At 47.2% G+C, this 13,403-nt stretch overlaps 1 protein-coding gene across 4 annotated transcripts in view; it reads left to right on the top strand.

Moving 5' to 3' along the window:
• The window catches only part of OPCML (opioid binding protein/cell adhesion molecule like), a 1,081,423-nt gene that overhangs the window by 559,224 nt on the left and 508,796 nt on the right, over nt 1-13,403 (top strand). The window contains exons 1-2 of one of the 4 annotated variants that reach the window (XM_036861403.1): nt 3,709-3,713; nt 6,854-6,860. The exons of the other annotated variants lie outside the window; for them this stretch is intronic. The gene's annotated coding sequence lies outside the window, so the exon portion shown is untranslated. Of the gene's footprint in view, nt 1-3,708; nt 3,714-6,853; nt 6,861-13,403 lie in introns of those variants that run through there. 4 annotated transcript variants of the gene reach the window in all.

Here is a 13,403-nt window from a genome sequence, read left to right on the forward strand (position 1 = left end):
CTCTTAAAACCAACTCCTGCCATGACTGCCTCCACTCTCCTGTCTGACAGCATGGTCAGCCTTGAACATGGAAGCAATGGATGAGTCGTACTTCTCTCTCTCTCCCCCTTGTTGATGATGGAGTCGCCGGTCTCTTGTCTCACTGCTTCCCTCGGTTCCCACAGTTTCTGACCCGAGCCCGCTGCATTTTGGCTGAGCTGCCATGGTTGGCACTGACTGCCAACCGTCTGGCTTCCGCCTGGCTGCTCCGTCCCTGGCAGCGGCTGTGGGGTCGTTTCCATTAGGCAGAGCTCAGAGGCAGCTCAGGCTGTGTGTGGGATCTGGTGGAGTTTTTGCCTTTCCCTTTCATCGTGAAGGTGAGCAGACCTTAAAGAGGCTACATTTCTACCAAGGGGAGACAGGGGGGTTGAGACAAATTGTGAAAAGCCGTCAGGTAAAGTGGGATGAAGTTTGGGTAGGCGTGCACGCCAGGAAATGGGTTTTTCAGATGTGATGTCCTGCTCTCCCTTTGAACGCACAGGGTCAGGAGGGTCCTGGCAGGGCTGAAATCAGATAGACACACGTGACATCTGTTGCCCAAACCGAGGACCAAGGACCTATTCTGGCCCAATGATTCATTTTCATTCATTTATTCCTGTGCTTCCTCTTTTCACTAAAGCTTTTAGGAAGTATTTAAAACAACATTGTTCTTGGGATGAGGATATAGTAATAATAGTTTAAAAAAAGCAAACATTTTGGCCATTATTATATTATTACTATTTATTGATTACTATATTATCACATATCATATTCCATAATACTATGTAGTAAAGATATAAAACCCATGTATGTGAAGTAGTTTCAGGATCTTTACAAATATCAATGCACCGCTCGGGGCCTTGAGAGCAAGGAGGCCGCTGTCAAGTGTGGCCTTAAGAGCAAGTGCTTCCCGCGACGGTGGGCCCGCTGCTGTGGCATCTAGAAAGGCTGGCCGTCGCGTGGCCCGTCTCTCAGAGCATCCCAGAGCGTCACCGCTGCCCGCGGCTCTCTCTAGCCCTGAAGGGCCAGCGGGCTGGCAAGTGTGCACAGAGCTCTCTGCGAGACGTCCACAGCCGTGTCAGCCCCGTCCCAGGTGTGGGGTGTGCTCTGCCAGGGACCCACACACACCATCTAAAAAGTTCTCACAGCGACCCTGTGAGGCAAGGTTACACGTCAGTAAGAAGAGGCCGGGAAAAGTGCGTGACGAGCTTGATGGTGATGATTACAGCTGTCCTCTGCTGGGTCCTCTGAGGCGGGGTTTGGGGCACAAGTTATTTATTAGGGAAGTCCCTGGGAATCAACAGCTGTGGTGGGGGGAGGGGTGGGAACAGGAGCGTCAGAGGTCAGGGTCAAGGGGGTGACACAGCTCAGTCAGGACCCTCTCTCACTGGGTGGAAATGACTAGGCCTTTACTCTGAGCCTTGATGGGTCACTGGAGGTGGGCCGCACTGGGGAGGGATTTCCCTGGGGAGGAACTGGGGGGGATCCCGCTTGGGGAGGGGTCTCCCTGCCTTGCGAGGGAGGGGACCCCGGAGGCCTCCGTCTGTCAGCCCTGCCAGCAGCTGGACCAGCGAGTATTCCCTTGAAGAAGGGCAGGAGCAGCTTACCTCTGCATCCACCACAGTCGTGGGAAGTAAAACGTACTAAGTGCTTAACAAAGATGAATGAACTTAATCGTGATGGCAACCCTATAAGGTTGGACGGCTAGTCTTTCTGGGTGAGGAAAATGAGGCTGGTGAGGATAAGGAACTCACCTAGTCACACAGGGTCCAAATCTGAGCCGCGATGATCTCCCCTTTCCTGTACTGTCAGCCACGCACGAGCAGTGACAGAGAAAAGTATAGGAGATGCTCATATCCCGAACAAGTTATTTATACAGGTAGGAATAACACCCTTGGGAAAGAGGAAGGCAAAACAGAGCGCGTTGCCATGTAAAGGGAGCAGGGATCGGAAGGACGTTGACCTGGGTTTGGATCCACCGCCGTCTGGCTGTGAGGCTCCTACCAAGCCACACACACCTGCCGGGCCTGTCTTCCCATCAAGGTGGCCTGAGAAAACCCTCCTCTCTGGCCTTCAGGAAAGGGGCCGTGGTGTGTGCCCAGCAGGTGGTCACGTCACATGACGTTCACGTTAAACTGTGTTGTCCACAGTGTCTCCTGGGGTGTCCCGGGGGACCCTGGCCACGCCACATGACGTTCACGTTAAACTGTGTTGTCCACAGTGTCTTCCGGGGTGTCCCGGGGGACCCTGGTGAGGACGGTGACATCATGGAAGAATGGGAGCTCGGCTGAGCTTTGAAAGTACTGATGGGGTGAGGAAGGAGGAGAGTGGGGAACAGGGAGGGCTGGCGAGAAGGGCAGAGGACAAGGGGAAGGGACAGCGGTACTCTTAACAGCGGCACTCTTAACAAAGACCCTGATGTTCCCCGCGCCATTGCATGACGTTCTCCCACCTCCAAACGGACAGGTGCCATCACCCCCCTCAATTTCCAGATGAGAAACCTGGGCTCTGAGGGTCTATGAGACGTGCCTTCAGAGGATGCCCTTCCTCAGTGGTGGGACCGTGATTTGGACCCAGTCTGCAGGATTCAAGTCCATGCTCTGAGCGTGATGTCATGCCCATGTCTGCTGCATGTGCGTCCATAACACGTCTCTGTCGAAGGAGATGGGGAATCCAGGTGTTTCCGGTGATTCTCTTCTTGTTCAAGTCATAGTTCCATGTGTGTTTGGAGTCAGCATTATTCAGACAAGGTCTGTGCAGAAAGGGTTCTTTCCTTTTACCTGTGTTCCCACGTTCTCCAGCTTCATCTGCCGTTTGCTGCCCGCCCCGGGGTGTTTCCTGGACTGCACCTTTCCTCTCACAGCTGTGTGCATGTGTCTTGCCCTCTGGGCTCAGCGCAGAAAGATTCCTCCGCCAGTTTCTGAAGGCTTCCCTCCCCAACAACTGCTGCTCACGGGATGGGCAGAGCCCCGATGCTGCCATGTACGTTCACTGGCCTGAGCCGACATCCAGGGGGGAAATAACTCGGGTGCAGGTGTGTAACGCCGGAGGGGGTCAACACACAGCTGGTGGCCCTGTAGCTAGGATTGGAACAATGCTCAGGTGGAAAATAATAATAAATAATGATAAAACAGCAGCAACAACCATGGCAACAATTAGTAATAATAATATTGTCGTTATGATAGGAAGAAGAACTAATATTTACTGACAACCTTGACCTTGGCATCCTCTCCTGCCTCCCATTTCTCTTCTGCTAGGTCACAAGTTTGAATGAATGGAAATAGGAAGAACATTCTAACAGCAAGAGCTGCCTGTCGATATTGCAAGGCCATCTGTGATGTCGTGATACTCGTGTGCATGGAAGTGCCCCCAAAAAACCTGGGGACCACGAGCCAGGGGTCGCACACAGGATTGTAGCGTTAGCTACAGGTTAGCACAAACAATGCCTGAGATCCCTCCCTAGTCCAAAATTCTAGGACACAGGGATCAGGGATTTCCCAAGAAACCTGAAGCTGCCCTGTCGTGCCTGTGAGGTCCTGAGTGTGGGTGGGTGATGCCCCGCCAAGGTCCCATGCTTTTGGCATGGGGGTCAGGTGAAGTGTCACAGCTGCACGTCCACATTCGTGGTTCCCCGTGCGTTCTGCCGAGCAGGGCTGCTCTTCTGCCTGGCAGATAAGACCGTCTCTTTGTTTCTCGTCTACTCAGGGAAGGCAGACTGGTGGGGACATGATGTTCTGAGGTCAGAGGTGCTGAAGTGAAAAGCTATGTTGGGGGACAGCTCCTGATTTAAAGCAAATCTAGCACAAAATACAGCAAAGACTCAAAAATCGAACGCAGTTACGTGATTGCTGGTGATTGGATCCACGCAGCAGCTCGCCAATCTCCCGAAGCTCCCCTTGCTCCCCAATCCCAGCTGGCCGGGTCTTCTCCGGAAGGTGGGCTGTCTTTAAGTTTAGAACCATACAAGTGCAACAGCCCAAGCGAGAGCCAGTGTGAAAAGCCGTTTTAAAGGTGAATTTGCACATTGAAGGAGCACCTCTAAAGAAACAAATGACCAAATCCTTAACTTGGTGCCCCCTCTATGACAAATATAAGAATAACAGTCAGGGTTTCCTTTGAGCCACCATCTTCCATTCACTCACACTGTGGTCTAGACTCAAAATCTTTTCCTCCAGCTCTGAGTGGAAATCACTGATTAGGCAAACTGCTGATGTACAAGCAAAATGAGCCTGTTTACCATGTGGGAGCTTGCTAATTGCAAAGAAACGTGAGTTCCAGGCTCGCTCCTTTGTCTGGGAAAAGCTGTCTTCGCCGTGACAGGGGAGGGTGTGCAGGCATGGGGAGCCCAGGCCTGGAATCGGTATGATAATTGGCCTAGTTTTTGTGCTTGGCTTTTCTCTTACTGGGTTTTCTTCCTGAGACAATTCATCAAGAAGCATCCTCGGCCGTCTGCTGTGCAGTGCTGCACGGTCCAGTTAAAGACAAAGGCTGGTAGGAAGACCCTCCTGCAGAAAAGTGTCATACCCGTTCACTTAGTAAAGGTTTATTGAGCACCTACTTTTTGCCAGGCTTTGTGCTTGGTGCTGAGGATAGAGACAGACTGATCCTCCATCAAACAGAAAAGAGAAAGTGTCCTGTACTTACCTAGGCCAACCACACTGCAGTAAGATGACAGTAAGGAAGGATATGATTCTGAGGGGGTGCCGAGGAGGCAGGAATACTTATGCTGGGAAACTGGGGATGTACCCAGAGAAGGTGACTTGTGAGCTGGGTGTAGAGATGAGCTTGGGAATTGGATGCGCAGAGGAGGGCACTTTGGAAAGGAGAAACAGCACGGGCCGAAGCAGAAAGAGATGCGAATGGAAAGGCCCGTGTTCCCACAATGGGCATGGATCTATGAGCTGTTACCTCTGAAACAGGATTTGCAGATCATCTGGTTCAGTGACTTAGTTTTCAGGTGAGGCCCTCGAAGGCAGGAGAGTGGAAGTAACTTCTCCAGAGTCTGAAGCTCTGACCTCTTCCACCCCTTTGCACCAGCCCCCTGTGTGTATTTGTATCTGCTGTTCTTGGGGCATATTTATGCTCTGGAGTTACTTGCATCTCATATCCCTGTGCCTGGCGCTGGCTGTCTTCCCCTCGCCAAGTCTGCAAATAGCATCCTCTTGGCTCTTCCGCCTTAAATGCATCCATCCATCCACCAGTCAATCAGCCCATCTATCAAACGCATATATACAGACTACCATGTCTGGCCCTTTCTACGCTGTTTCTTTCTTTTGCTCTCTAGAGCTCCCCATCTCTTGGTGTCGCTCATCTTTAAAATGAACTTGTTCTTGATTGATTTAAGATATGAAGATCTCAGAATCTCTTCTTTAGTGGTTTCAACATGCCTAGAAGCATAGGTATTTCAGAGCTGAAAAGACACCAGGATGTAACTTGGCGTGCTGCATGTGTCTCTTAGTTTCTACACTTCCAAGAAAACTATTTTTAGAACCCCCTGCCCAGCACCACTGGTTTGTGCTAATTAAAATGAGTACGATGAGGTTCATTTCTGACAGGCCCTGCCTCTTGCAGAGGACAGTCACCTGTGCCCTATTTCAGAGTCTGGGCGGCTTATCAACTTCTCCTGCTTCTCCTCCCCGCAGGCCCCCGGCACCCTCAGCCTCACTCTCGTTCAGCCTCACCGCCCGATGACAAGGTTTTCTAGGTGCAGACCTGGTCTCTCTTCTCTGCAGACCCTCAGTGACTGGCGTGGGTGTCAGAGCAAATGACTAAGTCCAGGAGTGGTCAGAAAAACAGTCTGTGGAACAAAATGCACACTTGGCCAGAGGGTGGGGCGGTTAGAAAGGCGCATATCTTGACAGAGAGAGAGAAGTGTTGGAATTAATTCATAAACGTGTTGGATGGAAATTAGCAGATGAAGATTTGCAAGGGGAGAAGAGACAGAGGGGGAGAGAAATGGGAAGAGACAGACAGATGGAGAGGGGGAGGGAGAGGGTGGAAAATAGAGCAGAAGATGCAGCTTTATTTCGCAGCCTTGCTTTACCCTCCGTTGAAGCAGCCTGTGCTTTTGCAGGGATCCTGCTTCGCCTGTGGTTTTTGCTCCCCTTTTTAACCTCTGCCATCCTCAACCCCGGATCCTGGCCTCACCCCAGCTTCCTGCTTCCACAACAGTTGTGCTTTTCACACACATGGGATTCCTGGCTTTTGATGAGGGGACTCTCTCTCTCTGCAGAGAGCACCAAACTTCTGATGTCCCCATGCTAAGAGGAAAGGACTGGGCCTTTATGGGGAGATGTTCACTCCTGATGCTCTGATCTTGTTCAAGTCACCCTCTTTGAACCTCGGTTTTCCACCTGTAAAATTAGGATTCCTGGGCAGGCTAAATGCAATTATGTGTGTAAGTCATTTACCTTAGAATCGGGTGTGCTGTATGCATTCAGTTATTATTATTGTTATTATTATTATTCATAGCAGCAGTACAAGTAGCGGATTCTAAATTCTCTCTCTGGTGTCCTATACCTAGTAGCTCAGTCTTTCTAGTAGAGGTAAGAGGTCCAAGCACTGTGTTTAAGTTCAGCTTTAGGGCCAAGACAGACACACATTACCCTGTTTCCATTCCTTAATTGATGGTTGGAGTCTTGCCACGTGACACAGCGTCTGTTGGATGATGTTCCTTTCTGGAACAGACTACAGGCCATCACCCAATCCCATTTTGAGAGAACGCTTGAGATCACCACGTGTGAGACCAGACACGGTTGGGTTCATTTTCTTCCCTCTATAACAAGGGTTTGCCCTGAAGTATCTCCTCCCCCCAAGCCCCTTTCTGCCTCCCCAGATTCAAGGTACCATCTCTAAATCAGCACCTGCCTGTAGTCTTACTGTGGGGAGATCCTGAGTTTTTTCCAAAGTAGATCTAGATAAACTGAAGTGTGTGCACACTTAGGATTCTTGCAAGGTTATTTCAGCCTCTCTGCATCCTGATTTCTTTCCTGTTCTCAATGACATCTAACCCCGGGTTTCTGTACCACCTGCTTTAGGACCTCTTTCCCCACCTATGAACGGGAACAACAAAACAAACTTCCCATAAAATCCACTCACACCAATGCACGCACTCTTCCCGAGTGTTTTACAATTTGAATTCTTTAAGCACGAATTGGACTTTGTCTTTTGAGAAGGAAACATTAGGCATTAGCTTGCTTGTGATAAACTACATGGGGAGAGGGTAGAGAGGTTTTCCTCCCTTCCCTTTTCTAGGATGTTCCTGAAGGAAAGCAGTACCAGTTTAAACTCCTTTAGGAGGATTGCTGCAAAGGGAAATTGAGATGGGTGGTAGTTAATTTTATGTGTCAAAGTGGCAGGGCCACAGCACCCAGGTATTTGGGACAAATTATTCTAGATGTTCCTGTGAAGGTATTTATAGATGAAATTAACATTTAAAATAGTAGACTTTGAGTGAAGCTGATTAACTTCCATCATGTGGGTGGGCCTTATCCAAGCAGTTGAAGGTCTTAATGGAAAACCACTGACTTCCCAGAGGAAGAGGGAATTCTGCCAGCACACAGCCTTCAGATGTGAACTGCAGCATGAACTCTCCCCGGGTCTCCTGTCTGCACGTCTGCCCCACAGACATGGCACACCACAACTGCAGAGGCCAGGTACTGGAAATAAATCTAGCTAGATAGATAGGTTAGGTAGGGAGATAGATAGGTAGGTAGATATTGGATTATGTATCTTCTCCCTATATATCCTATCCAGCTTCTATCTTCATATATATATATATATCTGTCTGTCTGTCTCTCTGATCCTGCTGGCTCCATTGCTCTGGAGAATTCTAATATAAGATGCTTGGATGCATCTTCCTCTCTCCCGTAATGCTCCCTTCTTTCCTTTTCTTCTACTTTCTTGTTGCCATTTCCTTTCCCGTCCTCTTTCCCAAGACTTCCTGATGCTTGGAGGAGGAAGTGTCAGGAGTGGATTCTATTTCCCCCCTTCCCAGTTCTCGGCCTGCATTTCCTGCCACCACGGGCAATGGAGAGCTCATGACCCCAGAGTGTGTGTGGTTCTTTTTGTTCGTTTGTTTTGTTTTGTTCTGTTATGTTTCCCTGTCTTGATCTCTGTAATATTGAACCCATCCAGCAAGGTGACTGGGAGCTCAAGCAGCTGGGAGGAGATGAGAGTGAACTTCTGGGATTACATCAGAGAGAAAAACGGGTGTTCGGTTGAGAGGTGGGGGGAGCATTAGTGGTGAGGAAAAGAGACCGCTCAGAGACAAATCCCAGATGTCAGTGTGGTGGTGGTGATGATGGGTTAGAGGCTAGCAGAATTTTAGAGACTGTCCAGGCCAACGCACCTCAAACTGTTTGGCCAAAACCCACAATAAAAAGACAACTTAAAATGTGACCAGAGCACAAGTGCCTGTGTGAGAGCTTGAGAACATGTATAAATAAACATATAAGAGCTGGATTCTGTGATGTGATAACATTTTATGAGAGGCTTCCTCTCTACATCACAATGATCATGTCCATCACAAGCTATGCTTCTGATTAGTATGGTTATATCTCATCAATTAGAATACTAATATCTAGAGCCCATACACAGTGTGTGTTAACCCAGCCACCTGCTCTCCCACCATGAGGAACTTCCTCCAGGATAAATACTGGTGTGGTCCAATGTCAGTGCTGTGTGGGCGCAGGGAGTCTGGACTGACACACATTGAACTACTTTAATTCTTCTCCACCTCAAGCTAAATTGCTACCAATGAAATATCATCCAATGTCCAAATGAAGACAAATTTCTTCAATTATCTAATATTTGGAATGTGCATCTTGAATAGCTCTAATATCTATGAAATTGGAGGCTATGAAATGGAGATACATAACTGGTTTTTATTATTAATTGAATAAATATTTATTGAGAATGTGCTATTTGCCCGGAACTGTTATGGTTGCTATTGATATAGCAGTGAACCGTGATGGGGACAGGAAAAGATACAGCATTTTCTACTTTGAGTTCTTAGAAATGACTAGAAACAATCTTTCTTCTCCATGCACTGGTTTCTTAATCTAATAATAATGATACCTTTCTCACAGAGATGTTAAAAGGATGACATGAGGTGATACCTGTGAGGCGTGTGCCCTAGCATCTGGCACATAGTGGGATGATGATGGTGGTGATGATGGTGGTGATGATGGTGGTGATGATGGTAGTGATGATGGTAGTGATGATGATAATGATGCCAGTGGCGGTGATGATGATGATGACGGTGGCGGTGATGATGATGATGACAGTGGTGGTGGTGATGATGGTGATCGTGGTGATGATGGTGGTGATGATGATGATGGTGGTGATGATGATGGTGATGATGATGGTGGTGATGGTGATGATGGTGATGACAGTGGTCACTGTAATTGTTTTTTAAATGTTGGTTGGTTGGTCTGTCCCTGAGTGGGTCCAGAGATGGAACTTCTGACCTGAAACAATTCATTCGACATGTACTCATTACTCATCAGCTACATACAAAATGCTGTGATTAGCACATGCAGGTCTCTCACAAGTCCACGAAACTCTTATCTTCAGACACCATATATTAGTATTGAGGGCTGTCAGGCTACAGATGAAATAAAATAAAACCCAATGCCAGCCTCCCTCATACCCACATCTCTGTGCAGTTAGAGCCTCACTTTCTCCCTTCTTATTCTGTCGCACTCAGCTGGAAAGCCTGGGCACCGTTTGCTCTCTCCATCATCCCTCAGCTCACCAACTGACTTCTGCTGCTGCCCCCGCAGTGAAACTTCTTTCTGCCAAAGCCACCTTTGTCCCCACTGTGAAGACTGAACACATGCAGACCATCCGTCACCGTCCTGAATTCCCCAGCATCAGACACCGTTAACCACTCTCTTCTTAATAGTCTAGGAGGTCACTGACCCCTGATTTCCCTTCTACTTTTCTGGCCACTGCACAGACTCCTACATGAGATCTCCCCACGCCCCTTCAGCATTTCTGTTGCCCAGACCTCACATCTAAGGCTTCATTCCCCTCCCTGAATCTTGTGCTAAACAACTGCCACAGGACCCAGGGCTTCAGCTCCACCGAAACAAAGATGATTACAAAATCCATAGCTCTAAAAACACTGTGTCCTTCTCAGACTCAAAACCTAAATATCCAAATGCCAACAGAAAGCTCTCCTTGGATGTTTCACTGGCCTTACCTTCCACATTTACCATTTATGCCCCTCCACTCAGTATCCACTCTCCTTACCATTGCTCTGCGATTGGTTATATCAATCATACACTCAGTAGCCAACATCAGAAACCCAGCCGAAGCCTAAATCACTCTCAGTCTTTAAAAATGCTCTTAAGAGTAACTTCCTTTGAGTAGCTTTCCAAGAACCCTCACCTGATTTAGATGGTCCAACTCTGAGATGTTGTAGCATCCTTGCATGTTCTTATTTTAAATCTTATCATATTGTATTACAATATCTGATTCATTTGCCCTACTAAATTATAAACTCCTTGTGGGCAGGTGATATATCATGTTCTCTGTATCCCCCAGCCCAGCAAACTGCCTATATATTCAATGAGTCTTGGTCAGAAAAAAAAAAAGAAAGATTGAACGAATTAGTCAACAAAATAAATGAGCAATATATTTTTTAAAGCTTGGCAAACGAGATAAGATTTCAAGTAATCAACATATAATATAAAATGCAAGTCCTAGATCCTCTGTAAGACCTAGGGAGCTCGGATTCACTTTAGCAGGAAGGGGAGAGAGGGCAGGTGAAGCATCAGAGCACACGTCCTGCGTGCTGAGCCCTCTGCTGGGGTCTCATATACAACTTGTTCAGTTCTTCAAAGAAAGAAACAGTACAGTGTTGCCTGTCTAACCAATGAGTAAACTTGCGCTCAGAGAAGTCTGGTCCATTGCCCATGGTCCTGGGTGGCAAGTCCAGATTTAGAGCCAGGCAAGTTGGCTCCTGACGGGCATTCTCCCCTCCACACCCTGGGTTCTCGGGTGGAATGATCCACTTTCCGCCTGTCATAGTGGAAGCTGTAATGAGACTCGGCAGGGGTAGACTGTAACAACTCCTACTGAGCGTTTAAAAACACATTTTATGGCTTGTAGGTTTCAATATAAAGGGTTTTTTTTGTCATTTGATTTATAGAACTCTATGTGGTGTGGCTATAAAGTAATGAGGCGGATTTTATTGTATGGTTTGTGGAAACTGGTCTCTTCGCAGGAGTCTCCAGGTTTTCTAGAAGGAGATGTTCGGTGCAGTTGATGTTGATGCCTTATGATGTTCCGCCATTGAGGAGTTTGGGGGCCAGGGAGGAAATGAGAATGGGAAGAAGCAGATTCTCGGCTGTCAGCTTAACTGACATTCTACGGACCGTGGAGAGTGGACATCAGTTCTCTCGTGCAGCAAATATTTTCTGGTATTTACTCCATGCCAGGCTCTAGTCCATGGCAGAGGAATCAGGGGTGATCAGAAGTGCCTGCTCTCAGGGACCCTGCAATACTAATGCGAGAGAGACAGTTACATGCAGGCACGTGCTGGACACTTTGGAGGGCAGGGTGTAGGATAAGGAGGCTGATATTACAGCAACTGGATTGTACAGCCATGGGTAGATCACTCCTTCCGTCTTGGGGAATACCTCCTCTGTATCTTTTTACAAAGCGAATCTTGTGTGCCTTATGTTTTGTTTCGTTTCTATTGCGGTTTTGTTTGTTTTGGTCAATTTCAGTCATTTTGGCATAGAGAAGAGAAGAGGAATTTTATGTTCGTTGATAGCGGTCACTGTGCCAGGCATGGCAAGAGGAGTGAGCTGTCTTAATTTTCAGGGCGGTCTTGCCAAGATGCTCCTGTTAACCCTGTTTACAGATGAGAACATACAGACTCAGAGAGGATAAGAAATGTGCCCCAGATCACAGAGTTACAAGAGGCAGGGCTGGGATGCCAAGCACGGATTTTAATTGCTGCCCACTATTGGTGCTTCTCACTGGCCCGAGAACATGGGGCCTGACAGAGAGGGTGTGATTTGGTCCATGATGGAAGGGGGGGGCAGAGCAAGACTCCACTGACCTGAAGTCTGGCCTCAGGTCAGCAGTGGACTAGGAAAAACACTGAACGTCTATTTGCCTCAAAAGTCCTCATCACAAGAAAAAACATGGTAACTATGTAGGGACAGATGTTAACCAGACTTACTGTGGTGATCATTTTGCAATATATACAAATATCAAATCATTACGTTGTACACCTGAAACTAACATAGCTTTATATGTCAATTATACCTCAATTAACAAAAAAACACACATATTTGGCTCGGTTATCAAGAGTGCAAAAAGACAAAGAGAAATGAAGTTCCTCATTCCTTTTTCGCACTGATCTTGTAGGCAGCTATTATACAGGGATTGCTTTGAGTTTTATTTTGAACAGAACTTGTGTCTCATCTGAAGTATTACATTCTGGTATGTGTTTCCATGTCTTGGAACTTCCTTGAGCCTAAAAACTGAAGGCTTTTGGTTCAGTTCATTTTGAATTCTTACCTCTCTGTTCACTAGCAAACATCTCTAGCTGGTAATACCTGCATGTCCTGAGGGCCCAAGACAGACAACATCCCCCAGCTAAACCACGATGCCTCCTCAATCATCCCGCCCCACTGGGTCCTCCTGATTTAGGTCGGTTTCTGGAATATAAATATGCATCATGCACAGGCTTCTTATTTTATTTCTTTCTAATGCACACACAGAGCAGCTGGGTACAATCTTCTCTCAGATAAACACAAGCTGTAAGTTTTCCTTATTTATAAATAACACACAGTTTGAAATTGCTTTTACAACTGGATACAAATTTCATTAGATAAATTCAGATATTTCTGTTGGATCCAGAGTTCCCCATAGCCAACCTCATCTAGGCAGCCTCTCCATGGTACAAGGAAACCATATTAATAACCACTTGGATCCTTAGGTGATTCTAGTTCTAAAATTGGCTCTTTAAAATTAGAGAGAGACCTGTTCAGTTTCCCATATTACACACACACACACACACACACACACACACACACACACACACAACCTCTGGACAACTTGGAAATTTGCCTGCCCTGCTCTGTACAGCTTATCTGCCTCCAGAGTCACTTCAGAGAAAAAAACCTATGATGGTGGGGGAATTAGGTCTCTTTCTATAGGTAATAAGAAAACATTTATTGGGTCTTTACGGAGGGCCCAGCAGGGTGCTGACAACTTGTATTTCATTTAACACTCACAAATACTGTACACATTCATTACTATCATTGCCTCTATTTACAGATGGGGAAACTAAGGATTATCAAAGTTAAGGATATTGTATAAAATCACCCTGAAGTAGGTTTTAGAGGTGGGATTCAGGTGGA

Source organism: Balaenoptera musculus, chromosome 8 (genome assembly GCF_009873245.2).
Source record: "Balaenoptera musculus isolate JJ_BM4_2016_0621 chromosome 8, mBalMus1.pri.v3, whole genome shotgun sequence".
NCBI lineage: Eukaryota > Metazoa > Chordata > Mammalia > Artiodactyla > Balaenopteridae > Balaenoptera > Balaenoptera musculus.